The sequence below is a fragment of the Schistocerca gregaria genome, chromosome 1 (assembly GCF_023897955.1).
Source record: "Schistocerca gregaria isolate iqSchGreg1 chromosome 1, iqSchGreg1.2, whole genome shotgun sequence".
NCBI lineage: Eukaryota > Metazoa > Arthropoda > Insecta > Orthoptera > Acrididae > Schistocerca > Schistocerca gregaria.
Window position 1 is genome coordinate 763,421,792 of NC_064920.1, and position 14,592 is coordinate 763,436,383.

General features: G+C 41.7%; 1 protein-coding gene across 2 annotated transcripts in view; it reads right to left on the reverse strand.

The window, feature by feature from the left end:
• LOC126268025 (colorectal mutant cancer protein) overlaps positions 1–14,592 on the reverse strand; it is a 585,914-nt gene that overhangs the window by 285,118 nt on the left and 286,204 nt on the right. The window lies entirely within an intron of this gene.

Consider the following 14,592-nt stretch of genomic DNA (forward strand, 5'->3'; position numbering starts at 1 on the left):
ATGCGAGCGTCTCTCTCTCTCTCTCTCTCTCTCTCTCTCTCTCTCTCTCTCTCTCTCTCTCCTCCCTCCCTCCCTCCTCCACGAATTTCTTCTGCGCGCCGGGTTGACTGCAATCGCGGGTCTGATTGAAAACAACTGCGGCTCGGATCCAGCCCGCGGGCTGTCCACTCCTGCTGTAAGCAGTCACTTTTGTAGGCTCGTTGTAGGGCATTTCCTTTGTAGACTCATTCTCGGAATCGAGAACTTCGACCATTTTTGCCTGTTATTGACATTGAAACTGGCAAGATAACGGTTCCAACTATCCCAAAATTTTTTAGAACGTTTTTAATCTGAGTAAGTTTACTGTAAATGAGACAAAGTCAGGCAGGAGACCATTATTACAATAATCTGCAGCACCATTCATGTTGACAGCGCAGCAGTGATAAAAGCTAAACATGAGGAAAGGAACGACTTTATTGCTCATAAACGCGTTTCAGAATTTATCCATCATCAGATAGCCAGGAACGATTACTGCCTGCAAATGTTTGTTTCTCATACGACTTGAAATGTCCTATTTAAGGGCGGTAGGCCTACTCGCTCCTGGATATCTGATGACGGATAAATTCCGAAACGCGTCATATGAGCAGTAAAGTCATGCCTTGTCTGATGTTTGACTTTTAGCATTGCGGCCCAGTCACTCAATGAAGAACTGTTGATTGTTTTAACTTCAAGTTTGACATAGGATGACAAATGACAAAAGAAATCTTATTTCTTGAGATACAATTAAAAATTAACAATGTTCAGCTTTTTTCCTTTATTTTTACTGTGAAACGTTTTTTCCTCTCAAATTTCATGATTCTAGATCAACAGTAAATTCCGTATAGGTTTCAATGAGTGAGTTTGCGAGTGTCAAAATATGTGACATCAAAGGCCTTAGCTCTTGGTTACACTGACTTGAAAAGTTACATTCATAACGACGTCAAGGATCTAGAGATCTTAAAATGTGACATAAACATAAACCTTATACGTCTACATGTTCATGAGAAAAAAGGTTTTTAACAGTCGGACAGACAGAAGACAACAAAGCGATCCTATAAAAATTATTTTTTACCGATTAGGATACGCAATCATAAAAAGAATCATCAATTCCTTCGTGACCACTAGAGGAGTATTACCGTGCTGAATATCAGCTATAAAATTATGTTGTTAGGTTTATTAAAACTGCTTACTGCCAGCAGGCGAACACATTATAGATTAAGAGAAATAGATACATACATGATCAAAGATTTACCCTGAGATAACTTATGGCATAAATCTGGGAATTTAATACTGACACCTACACGTCACAGATTTCAAAAGCAATACGACATTTTACATACGCCAATCGTAAAATACCTATTACGAAAATTCCAGTTTCCCACTAACAGTCTGACTAGTCGTATTATGCTGTAAACTAACCTTATGGAAGGTTAGATTTAGTGGAAGAAGCTGTGAATAGTTTAATAAGTTCTAAATATGAGAGAACATTAAGAGGCGCATTGTTCGAACTATTCAACCTAGTACTAGAAAAGATTGACAGAAAATTCCAAAAATGGCAATTAAGAAGAAAAAAGTAGGAGTAAATCACCTTTTCTGTGTAGACGGCATTTTCCCAGTACGTTAAAGCAGTTAAAATCTTCTTGACGAGGCGAGTACATATGGAAACGTGGCAATAAAGGCAGAGCAGAAAATCAGTCAGGAGAAAACTGAGAACATAATCATCAAAAAGATAAACAGGGTGGGACCTGTAGAAGTCAATGATGTGATATAGTAGTCAATTATGTGATATTCACACGAGAAGACGATTTAAAAACCTGGGAAGCATTTTTAATGAACGCGACAGCCGTGACACTGAAATTTAGACAAGGCAGTCATCAACCGACAGAACATAATATTTTAGAGTAGCACACACATTAAGAAACAGCTCACTACCATCAGTCTTCATAATTAGACTACACTACTGCTCTATTCAATCCGTCATCCTCTATTCATAAGAAACAATCTTCAGATCGGAAGCTGAACAGAAATTGGCAGCTTTTGACGGGGAACATCTAAGAGAAAGTTTTGGCCCTGTCGGAGATCCTGAAACGGGTTAGTGGATAAAACCGAATTGAAGAAACGAAGAAATGACGGACTAATACATCCCAGCATAGTTAATCAACTGAAAAGGAGAAGTCTTTATTGGGCTGTGCCTCTAGTGAGTATACCAAAGGGCAGAATGCCGTAAAACACATCCAGAGGAGCAGCGGACGGCAGCAGAAGACAGAGAAGGCCTCGAACGAAATGGAAAGACAACATCGTTGAAGATGCAGAAGAGATGGGACTGGCAACAAGTAAGTGGAATCGAACCTCCACGAAATGGAAAACAAGAAGACGAAATGAAAAGCAAGCATACAGCGAACAAGACTCACGCAGGAACACGTAAAACGTTGCACAATCGCGTGGTCTTACGTCTTACCTTCTGCGGATCTGAGGGTAGCTAAGTTCCCGCCGAGGAAAAAAACTCCTGCTCTCCCTGTCTCTGTTATTTGCCTAACGGCGAGAGGCGTAGAACCGCGCAGTTCTTGGCTTGAGGAAATCCCTGAACTCGCACCTGTGTTTCAGAGGCAGCTGTGCGAAGTTAATTCATGCCACCTGACGTAAACGTCACGACCCGTATATAATCCTTGTTCCTTTTAACTTGATTTTCTTCTTCCAGAGTAAAGAAGCTCGCACAGACCTCTCTCTGCTGAGTTAAATGGATGTGAACGATAACAGTCGTTTCAAAATTCAGATTTGGAAGTTCCTAACGTGTCAAAGGGACTGAAACGTTTCACCTTTCACAAATGTGTTTATTAATAATAAACTACCTCGTTTCGGGCATTAATACGTTTTCAGGCTTTTCGCTATACATAATATCAGTTTGGAAAATACTACTGCCACGAATGAAAATTACGCAATGTATATAATGAATATCAACAAAAGTAAAATAATGACAAATGAGGTGACATGAAGGAAATAGACAAGTAAATAACACACTAACAGTAGCGTGTGAGTTTCTCTATTTGCACAGCAAAATAATTGAAGGTGGCCGAAGCACAGAGGAAATAAAAATGCAGACTGGCAATATCATGAAAACCGTTTCTGATAAGATAAATTTGTTAGTATCGAAAATAAATTCAAATCTTAGGAAAACTTTTCTGAAGGTTTTTTTTTTTTCTAAATTGTAGCCTTCTACGGAAGTGGAGCGTGGACGATAAACGGTTGCAACAAGAAGACAATAGAAGATTTAAAATGCTGTGCTACAAAACAATGCTGAGGATCAGATGAATAGACCAAATAATGGGAAGGAAAAAAACGTGTGGCAGAACACGATTAGACGAAGGGGTCGGTTGACAGGACACAGCCATAGGCATCTAGAAGTCGTCAGTTCGGTTGTTGTTGTTGTGGTCTTCAGTCCTGAGACTGGTTTGATGCAGCTCTCCATGCTACTCTATCCTGTGCAAGCTTCTTCATCTCGCAGTACCTACTGCAGCCTACATCCTTCTGAATCTGCTTAGTGTATTCATCTCTTGTCCCCCCTCTACGATTTTTACCCTCCACGCTGCCCTCCAATACTAAATTGGTGATCCACTGATGCCTCAGAACATGTCCTACCAACCGATCCCTTCTTCTAGTCAAGTTGTGCCACAAACTCCTCTTCTCCCCAATTCTATTCAATACCTTCTCATTAGTTACGTGATCTACCCATCTAATCTTCAAGCATTCTTCTGTAGCACCACATTTCGAAAACTTCTATTCTCTTCTTGTCCAAACTATTTATCGTCCTTTTTTCACTTCCATACATGACTCACTCCATACAAATACTTTCAGAAACGACTTCCTGACACTTAAATCTACACTCCATGTTAACAAATTTTTCTTTTTCAGAAACGCTTTCCTTGCCATTGCCAGTCTACATTTTATATCCTCTCTACTTCGATCATCATCAGTTATTTTGCTCCCCAAATAGCAAAACTACTTTACTACTTTAAGTGTCTTATTTCCTAATCTAATTCCCTTAGCATCACCCGACTTAATTTGACTCCATTCCATTATCCTAGTTTTGCTTTTGTTGATGTTCATCTTATATCCTCCTTTCAAGACAGTGTCCATTCCGTTCAACTGCTCTTCCAAGTCCTTTGCTATCTCTGAAAGAATTACAATGTCATCGGCGAACCTCAAAGTTTTTATTTCTTCTCCATGGATTTTAATTCCAACTCCGAACTTTTCATTTGTTTCCTTTGTTGCTTGCTCAATATACAGATTGAATAACATCAGCGATAGGCTACAACCCTGTCTCACTCTCTTCCCAACCACCCCAGCCACCTTCAGAATATGAAAGAGAGTATTCCAATCAACATTGTCAAAAGCTTTCTCTAAGTCTACAAATGCTAGAAACGTAGGTTTGCCTTTCCTTAATCTTTCTTCTAAGATAAGTCGTATTGCCTCGCGTGTTCCAACATTTCTACGGAATCCAAACTGATCTTCCTCGAGGTCAGTTTCTACTAGTTTTTCCATTCGTCTGTAAAGAATTCGCGTTTGTATTTTGCAGCTGTGACTTATTAAACTGATAGTTCAGTAATTTTCACATCTGTCAACACCTGCTTTCTTTGGGATTGGAATTATTGTATTCTTCCTGAAGTCCGAGGGAATTTCGCCTGTCTCATACATCTTGCTTACCAGATGGTAGAGTTTTGTCAGGACTGGCTCTCCCAACGCTGTCAGTAGTTTTAATGGAATGTTGTCTACTCCGGGGACCTTATTTCGACTCAGGTCTTTCAGTGCTCTGTCCAACCCTTCACGCAGTATCATATCTCCCATTTCATCTTCATCTACATCCTCTTCTATTTCAATAATATTGTCCTCAAGTACATCGCCCTTGTATAGACCCTCTATATACTCCTTCCACCTTTCTGCTTTCCCTTCTTTGCTTAGAACTGGGTTTTCATCTGAGCTCTTGATGTTCATACAAGTGGTTCTCTTTTCTCCAAAGGTCTCTTTAACTTTCCTATACGTAGTATCTATCTCACCCCTAGTGAGATAAGCCTCTACATCCTTACATTTGTCCTTTAGCCATCCCTGCTTAGCCATTTTGCACTTCCTGTCGATCACATTTTTGAGACGTTTGTATTCCTTTTTGTCTGCTTCATTTACTGCATTTTTATATTTTCTCCTTTCATCAAATAAATTCAAAATATCTTCTGTTACCCAAGGATTTCTAGCAGCCCTCGTCTTTTTACCTACTTGATCCTCTGCTGCCTTCACTACTTCATCCCTCAATGCTACCCATTCTTCTTCTACTGTATCTCTTTCCCCCATTACTGTCAATTGTTCCCTTATGCTCTCCCTGAAACTCTGTTCAACCTCTGGTTCTTTCAGTTTATCCAGGTCCCATCTCCTTAATTTCCCACATTTTTGCAGTTTCTTCAGTTTTAATCTACAGGTCATAACCAATAGATTGTGGTCAGAGTCCACACCTGCCCCTGGAAATGTCTTACAATTTAAAACCTGGTTCCTAAATCTCTGTCTTACCATTATATAATCTGATACCTTTTAGTATCTCCAGGGTTCTTCCATGTATACAACCTTCTTTCATGATTCTTAGACCAAGTGTTAGCTATGATTAAGTTATGCTCTGCCAGACGGCTTCCTCTTTCATTTCTTAGCCCCAATCCATATTCACCTACTACGTTTCCTTCTCTCCCTTTTCCTACGCTTGAATTCCAGTCACCCATGACTATTAAATTTTCGTCTCCCTTGACTATTTGAGTAATTTCTTTTATCTCATCATACATTTCATCAATTACTTAGTCATATGCAGAGCTAGTTGGCAAATAAACTTATACTACTGTAGTAGGCGTGGGCTTCGTGTCTATCTTGGCCGCAATAATCCGTTCACTATGCTGTTTGTAGTAGCTTACCGGTATTCCTATTTTTTTATTCACTATTAAACCTACTACTGCATTACCCCTATTTGATTTTGTATTTATAACCCTGCATTCACCTGACCAAAAGTCTTGTTCCTTCTGCCACCGAACTTCACTAATTCCTACTTTCGGGCGGCTTAGTGTGCGCGTATTTGTGTGTGTGTGTGTGCGTGTGTGTGTGTGTGTGTGGGGGGGGGGGGATTTTACTACGGCAAGCAGGCTCATATGTATGTAGGATAGTAGTCATGCAGAAATGAAGAAGTTTGCGAAGGACAGTACCGTGGATACATGCATCGACCCGGTCTTTGCACCGAAGACAACCACCGCCTCAAAACAGCAATAAGAAGTGAAAACATCAGTGAAGAGAACTCCGAAACTTAAGTTTGTCACCTAACGTAAAAACTGGTATTTGTACAGAATTTTGAGGGGTTTTGCTAAATATATTATAGTGAATGCTGTATTGGCTCGTTTAATATGGAGGCCGTCGATTCAATCATCAGGGTTGTTTATCAAAGCTTATGTTCCCTATCTATTGGCCTATTTGTCAAATGGTTCAAATGGCTCTGAGCACTATGTGACTTAACATCTATGGTCATCAGTCCCCTAGAACTTAGAACTACTTAAACCTAACTAACCTAAGGACAACACACAACACCCAGCCATCACGAGGCAGAGAAAATACCTGACGCCGCAGTGAATCGAACCCGGGAACCCGGGCGTGGGAAGCGAGAACGCTACCGCACGACCACGAGATGCGGGCGCCTATTTGTCTGCGGGACGTTAAGTCTTCATATTTCTTTCCTTCCTTTCGTCGTAGATTTGTTCAGTAAACTTTAATCTACAACATAAAGGACCAGACCAACAACTAGTTACAATACACTTGTTGATTGTTTCTGGACCAAGGTGAACACGGGATTTTCCATTCCTATTTAGTTTCTGTGTAGTATCCATGCACTCGACTCCCTTATACCGATGACAATAATCGAAAAAGTGTTTGAATTCTGTTGAGATGTCTATGCCGACTTTGTTTAAAGTCACGTTCTTTCTCTTTGTCGTCCATCAGTCATGGGACAACCTTTGCTGAAGTCCTGTTGCATCACGATTACCTTTGGTTCGCGTAGCTAGTTGCCTGAATAGCAGCTGTTACATTTTGACGCGTGAAGGCCAGTGGCTGTGTCCTGTTGCTGCAATCATGCTGAATTACGCAAAAAAAAAAGAAAAAAGGAAAAAAAGGAAAAAATCCATTAGCTTCCCAAATGTTCTAACATAATTCAACACGTGAATATTTCGCAGTATAATTAATACTTGCAGCTTCTCTAATTGCCGAGATGTCGAACCAAGTACACCTCTGTGCCGTTAACAGTGGGCTTCATATTTACTACGGTCCTTGCCACTTTTCGGAAAAAGAATCACTGCAAATCACTGCCAGAGTCGTATGGCTAGATTTCTGTTTTCAGTATCTCTTATCTGTTATTAAAAATTACACCTTTTAGTTGCCTCAACGTATCATTATCACCACCATCGCCACCACCATCATCATCGCAGGCTGCTTCCAGACTTCTCCAAATATTGCGATCGTTAGGCTTTCGCATTCATGTTTGCCCTACTTATTTCTTTATGTCGCTAATCCATCTTGCATTCAGCTGTCCAATATGTCTTTTTCAGGAGCAATCCAACGCAGCATTTCCTTAGATCTACCTGTTTCGTGTGGCAACTTGCCAGTTCGCTTCCATTTGAGTTACGCAAGTCACCAAAACTTCACCAACTCCTGTCTTTTCCCTTATCCTTTTGTTCGATTTTTGTCTGTTCTTGTTACGCCCAGCAGTCTTCTTCCTAATTTTTTTTTGGAGCAATACTCTGTTTCTGGTCTGCTTGCAAGCATTTAACGCCTATATCTTACTTACACAAAGTACTACTGGCAGTACACACTCGTTGGCACACACACACACACACACACACACACACACACACACACACACACACACACACACACACACACGCCCGTTTTCTTCTTTCATTGTCCATCTATTGATTTCTTTCAACTGTCCTGACTACAAATTCGTCTAGAGCTGTTTTTAGAACTTTGTTACTAACGTTAACTCTGTGTTGGTGAATCAAAAAATGTTACGAATATTACTTTCCAAGTGAAATATTCACGCTTTTCAAGAAATGTTCACCCAATGAATTCTATTGTCTATGGAAATTCTTGTTACTGTGTCTTGAACCATTAGGAAATATAGTATATAAAACGCAACAGATATCTACATTACATGAGATATTGTAAGAGAGGTTTGTCGGAATCTTTCTCTCTTTAGGTTATGAAATTTATTTTGTTTTCTTCACCTCTAGATGCTTCGCAGCCACCTAAAGAATGTGCAAATATATTCAGAACAAATATGTATAACATTTATACTCCGCAAGCGGAGACTACCTCGTGTACCACGGTCTGTTCTCTTTTTCCTGTTCCAGTCGCGAGTGATTCGCGTGAAGAACGACTGCCTGTAAGCTTCTGCGTGAGTCGACATATTTGTTTGAGTAATCATATAATGACGCAGTCTTCTGGCAACATACGCTCTCGCAATTTTAACAACAAATCGCACCGTGATGCAGCACTCCTCTCTTGTAGCCTCTGCCATTGGAGTTGGCATCATCCGTGAAAAGTGTCATTGAACTTCCAACGTTATCAGCTATGTCATTTACATATATTGTGGAAAGTAACGGTCTGTTAACACTCCTGGGGCACGTCCAAAGTTACTTCTACGTTTGAAGAGTAATCTTCGTTTAAAACTACGTGCCATGTTCTGTTAGCTAGAAACTCTTCAATCCAACCACACAGTTGCTAAAACATTCTGTTCGGTCGTAATTCGTTTATTAGGTGGCAGTGCGGAACTGTGTCAAATGTCTACCGGAAGCCAAGGCACACGGCATCTACCTGGGCGACACTACCTGCTGCTTTCTCGGTCTCGTGAAGTAACTGAGAGAGCTGCCTACCACACGATCGTTGTTTTCGATACCAGCGTTGACTCACAAAGAGGAGACTTTTGGTCTCCACATGTAAGCACAAAATATGTTGCAAAATTCAGCAGCGATCGGCCTATAGGCCTATAATCTTACGCTTTTTTCTACGACCCTTCTTGAAACCGAGAAAAACTTGCGCTCTTTTCCAGTCATTAGGAACACTTCGCTGCTCCACTCTAAGATCAAAAAAGTTGGACACAGAGAATGACAGTGGCAATACGTCGTGCGAGAAACTGACCAGAGGAGCCCATGACGTTGGGATCAAGGATTTACTTCAAACTCTGTACACCTGCAGTAGGCCATTAAAACAACAAAAGTCCAAGTAGTAAGGTGCACTACTCAGTAAATTCCGAGAAAATCGCAAGAGAAGTTTCACGCGTCATTTGTGTAACTGATGTACCTATGCGTAAAGGCCGGACGTTAAGAGTTCATGGTAGTCAAGTGGTTAGCGTTTGAGCTACGTAAGACGAACGTGGAGGAGGCGACGGTTCTACTCCCGCCCAAATCTTCACTTTTGTAGTACAAGTGTAAATTCTTTCAAAGAAATTGCACCTACACCATTCCTTCTTGCTACGCATGTTAACTGCCTATTGGGGATCTGCCTCTGTGTCTACAGCTCGAAGCGTTGAGGTGCAAAGTAGTTCCGGGTTCCTTACCAGACCGCATGTATAAGGGATTTCGCAAATCACGACAGGCATTGATTTTCAGGAAAACTTCATGTGTTTCTTCATTTACTTGTCGACAGTTATAAATATGTTTGTTCTAATAATTAAATTTAACTAAAATAGTAAGTAGTCAAATAACATGAGATTGACTGAAACTTCATGCAAATACAGGTGTTTTTTTAATTATATTACCTCCCAAATGTCATATAAATTAATTAATATGACCAGTGATGAAGAAAATAGAGAAAAAAACTTAAGTTTGAGCAGGAGTCGAACCGTCGCCTCATATCCGTTCGTCTTACGTAGCTCGAATGGTAACCACTGCATTTTTTTAAAATCTCATTTTGTTCGTTATTGCTCGTTGCATTTGTTCGGGGCGGACGTCCCATGACATTCATTCAAGTTCATCGTTGATGCGTTCACTCTGTTTTTTTACTACAGAGGGCGCTAAACTTCTGACCGAACATGCCGAGCTACCGTGCCGGCGGTCCACTCGACCACGATGAATTGTAACGTCCGACCCCTACGCACACATACTTGTTTCTTTGTACACAATAGACTCGTAAAACGTCTCTTGCAATCTCCTAGGAGTTGCCACAGTAGTGCACCTTACTACTTGCACAGTTTGTTGTTTTAATGGCCTACTAACGGTGCACAAAGTTTGAAGTAAATGTGTGATCCCAACGTCGTGACCTCCCCTTATGAGTGTTTCTTTGGTTATCACACTCAAACACACAACTTCCGGCCACGCCTGTATGTTCGTCCTGTGGCTATTGCGAAGGAGGGAGCAGGTTTCCGGTATTTCGGGAACGGACCTTTTCTCCGGCCTCGATATGATGCGCCAGTCTTTCTCTAAGCCTCTTCAACGGGTGATGGTGGAGGTCTATAGGTTTGGCGTCCGCCTCACTAGATGCACGGTCAGCGCGTTGGAATGCCACGCATGGGGGCCAGGGTTCGATTCCCGGCTGCGTGGGACATTTTCTCCCCTCAGGGACTGGGTGTTGTGCTGTCATCAACATCATTTCAAGTGCAAGTCTTATTGAGTGCGACGCCACATTGGGCAACTTGCTCGTCTTCAAGAGGGCCACTGACGCCATTTCCGTTTTTTTTATAGGTTTGGCGCAAGAATGAGTGGCTTTCCGAGAGAGGTGAGTGTTCTCGAACAACTGTTGGAAACAATAGCGCGAACACAAAACTGGACGAAATTTCCTGGTTGTGGCTACCGAGACTTGCTGGGCGAAAGACCTGAATGTGGAAATAATTTACGCGGAACGGTTCAGAGATCGAGAAAGCGTGTGTTCTCTGGAGCGCAGATGCTGATTCGAGAGTATAACTGATTTCCGGTTGGTACATTTATTGAACCAACGTGATCTTTGAAGCATTCTCTTCTGGTAGGGGAGTGTATGAAATAGCGTTTTCCAGTACAGTGGTCAGATTTCGGAAAGTCTCTGAAGTAGCTGGATGTCTACAGGGGTTTTAATTATTGACCTTAGGGTTATGGGAAGTGATGGACAGCAGTTGATGCCGCTTCTTTGGCGTTTTTAATCAGTCCCGTGATTGCAAATAGACGCAGAGGATAGTAACAGTAGGGAATATCTAGTGGAATGGACTGCCTGCATCTGCAGCCTAAGGCTGACTAAAAACGCCAAGGAAACAACATTAGCAGCCGTCCACCGCAGAGAAAAACTGTACCACAGGGTTACTTGTCTCACAAGTCAAATAGAGGCTGGTGACCCTTATTTAGACTGATTTTTCAAAATGCAGAGGTGTAGAGTATTGATGCGGGGCCGCCAGTGAACGTTTCCGAGAAAATCTGAGGAAGAATACGACGCGCAATTTGTCTCGCGCGCCGCAAGTCGCAAAAGGTGAATGGACACCGGGGGCGCACGGCACTGAGACTTCGCGGTACACCACGGAGGCTCAGACGACGGACAAAAGGAACTCATGTAGCAAGTAAAACGGTAGAACAATTTTAACTTAACGATACACCATACGAAAATAAGAAACCTCTGTACGCTGTGTTAACCGCGTGGTGTGTGGGGTCTTTTGTAAACACCAATGCTCGTTTCGCTATAAAGAAACACTTTTAATGTGGATATAGACTTATCATTCTCCAGGTACGCTTTTTATGGGCTTTTTATTATATCTGGGTAAAATAGTCATGGTTATATCACGGTTCGTAATACAGTAATTTGAAATATGTGCAACGGAATCAGAAGATAGGCTAAAATATGTGATTTCCAATGTTATATTTCAACTTTATTATGAAAATAAAAATTTGGCAACAATGCGCCTTCTAAAATGACCCTTGTAAGACAATAATTGTAAAAAATTCGTAGAAAATATATACATATTCATTGCTGTGATAAACTCACAGTTAGGAATCGCGTTTTGTTGAAATAAGACGTGATGTTACACTTTATTCGTGATAGATGATGATATACGTTTTTAAACGGGCTACAGTGTCGAGCAGGCTTTAGCTTTTTTACAAGAGAGTGACAGTAATAACTGAACAATTTTTGGAAATGAGGAAGAGAGTGATTCTGAAGTACGTATGATAGAAGAAGATATACAGGTCGCAGATGAAGTGGATCTACGTGAATGTGAAGAAGATGATAATGAGCGTACGTGTGCAATAGATGGGGAGTGGCTTTGATGCCACAGAGAACTAGTGCGCCTAGTCTTCTATCTAGAAATGGACAGATAACATATGAACTAGTACTAGCTGATGCGCCAGTAGGCTCAAGGAATGTAAATGAATGCAACTGCACACATCCCACGTCTCCTCAGACCTGAATTACTGACAAGGGCAGATTGGCTCAGATTTTTTTATCACTATCACATGAAGTACGTAACAGTAATACATACCAATAAGCAGATTACAGTAAAATTCTACACCCACATCTTGAACGCTGGATTGAACTTGATTCCACAGAACTGCAGGCATTGGTTAGTTCACAAATAATAGCTGGCTTACACAAGGTAGAGGGAATGTGGTCAGATGACTTTCCTCTTTTTCGAGTGCCAATGGGGTTTTCGAGATTAATTAATTACAGTATTATTACGTAATGTGTCGTATATAAACAGTTTGTGTTAAAATAATTTCTGGAGCTAATCAAACAAAAAATATAAATCTTTTCATATTTTAAATATAGCTAGTATATAATTACAACTTATACGTAAGGTAATTGCAGAAACGATTATGAAGTTCTAATTTCAACACTGTACCTAGATCTCTCAATAAATCATTACCATTTTGTGGAAATACATTAAATTTTATCGTCATAAAGTTTCTAGACTTTCTTTGGGATCAAAATAGACCCCCGACATACAATGTTCCTACGGAGCTAATACTATTGCGAGGATTGAGATTATTTTGAGGTATATTTCATGCAAAGTGGAAGGCTTTGCTGCCACAGAGAAACGCAACTGAACTGAAATGGAAAGCGAGCGTACGTTTGTGGCAATAGTTGGGGAGTCCGGAACCAGAAGGCAGCAGACAGCTGCCGGCTAGGCCGCCGTGGCCAGGCCTTTTGTGGAGCGCCCCTTGACCCGCGGGCCGCGGCGCCATCGACCGCTTCTTCGCGCCGTGCCGCCACAGCTGTGAACTTGCTGCGTGTCTGCTGCGATCAATGGCGCACCTCACTGCACCACATTTGTGTACTGCCGTTATTTTGCATCCAGCACTGTGTCGCATTAGCAGCTTCACCGCTGCGAAAATGGATGAATCACATGAACTACTCCAGTTTGGGGATCGTTCCAAGGAAATGTGCAGTCGATCATCTCTCTACTACTCACTTGTTGGTGCCGTGACACACTATTATAGAAATTGAAGTAAAGTTCCATTCCTGTTACCTACAACTACATCAAACGAAACAAAGACAACAGTTGCCAGTTGGCACTGGAACAAGTATGTGGGAAAAGATGAAAATTTGTCCCGGACTAGGATTCGAATGCGGATTTACCGTGTCTCATGTGCGGTTGCCTCAACCGCTTCAGCACTACGTCAATGATGTGTGGGTAAGTTGAAAATTCGAGGTGGGAGCGTGTACGGATGGCCGAAGCGGTGCCGGTACGGCAGCTCAGCGTGTTCCGTCACAGGGTTAGCCGCCCTCTACAACTGAAAAAAAAAAATGAGTGCATGGATCAAAAATGAACTTGAACAGGTGTCATGGGACGTCCGCCACGAATAAATGCAACGAACAATCGCGAACAAAATTAGATTAAAAAAGAGGTTAAGGAAACCGCTCATGAGAAGTGGTAAATCCGCGTTCGAGTCCCGGTCCGGCACAAATTTTCAACTTTCACACTGACTTGTTTCAAAGCCCACTGCTAGCTACTGCCTTTGTTTCGTTTGATTAATTTCGCATAATTGCTGCAGGATATATTACGAGGGCCCTCTGAGGAAATTTAGTCCTGCCACTTAAGACTGTGGCGTTCTGTGTGTGCCAAAAATGGAATATTTTTGAACGACTTCCTCCTTTTAGACCAACACTTAGTCCAACGTTGATTCAGTGAAGAAGTTTCTTCTCCAAATTGTCCGCCCCCGGTAGCTGAGTGGTCAGCGTGACAGACTGTCAATCCTAAAGGCCCGGGTTCGATTCCCGGCTGGGTCGGAGATTTTCTCCGCTCAGGGACTGGGTGTTGTGTTGTCCTAATCATCATCATTTCATCCCCATCGACGCGCAGGTCACCCCGAAGTGGCGTCAAATCGAAAGACCTGCACCAGGCGAACGGTCTACCCGACGGGAGGCCCTAGCCACACGACATTTCATCTACAAAATTGTGTTTCTCGGAAGCATCCAACATACTGAACTACAGCAGCCATAATCTCAGCTTAACGCACAAGATGTTTCCAGTCATATAAGCATACTTGGCAAAAATAGGTCACTCTACAAGACATCACGATAATACCAGCGAAGAAGATGATCCATAAGTTACTT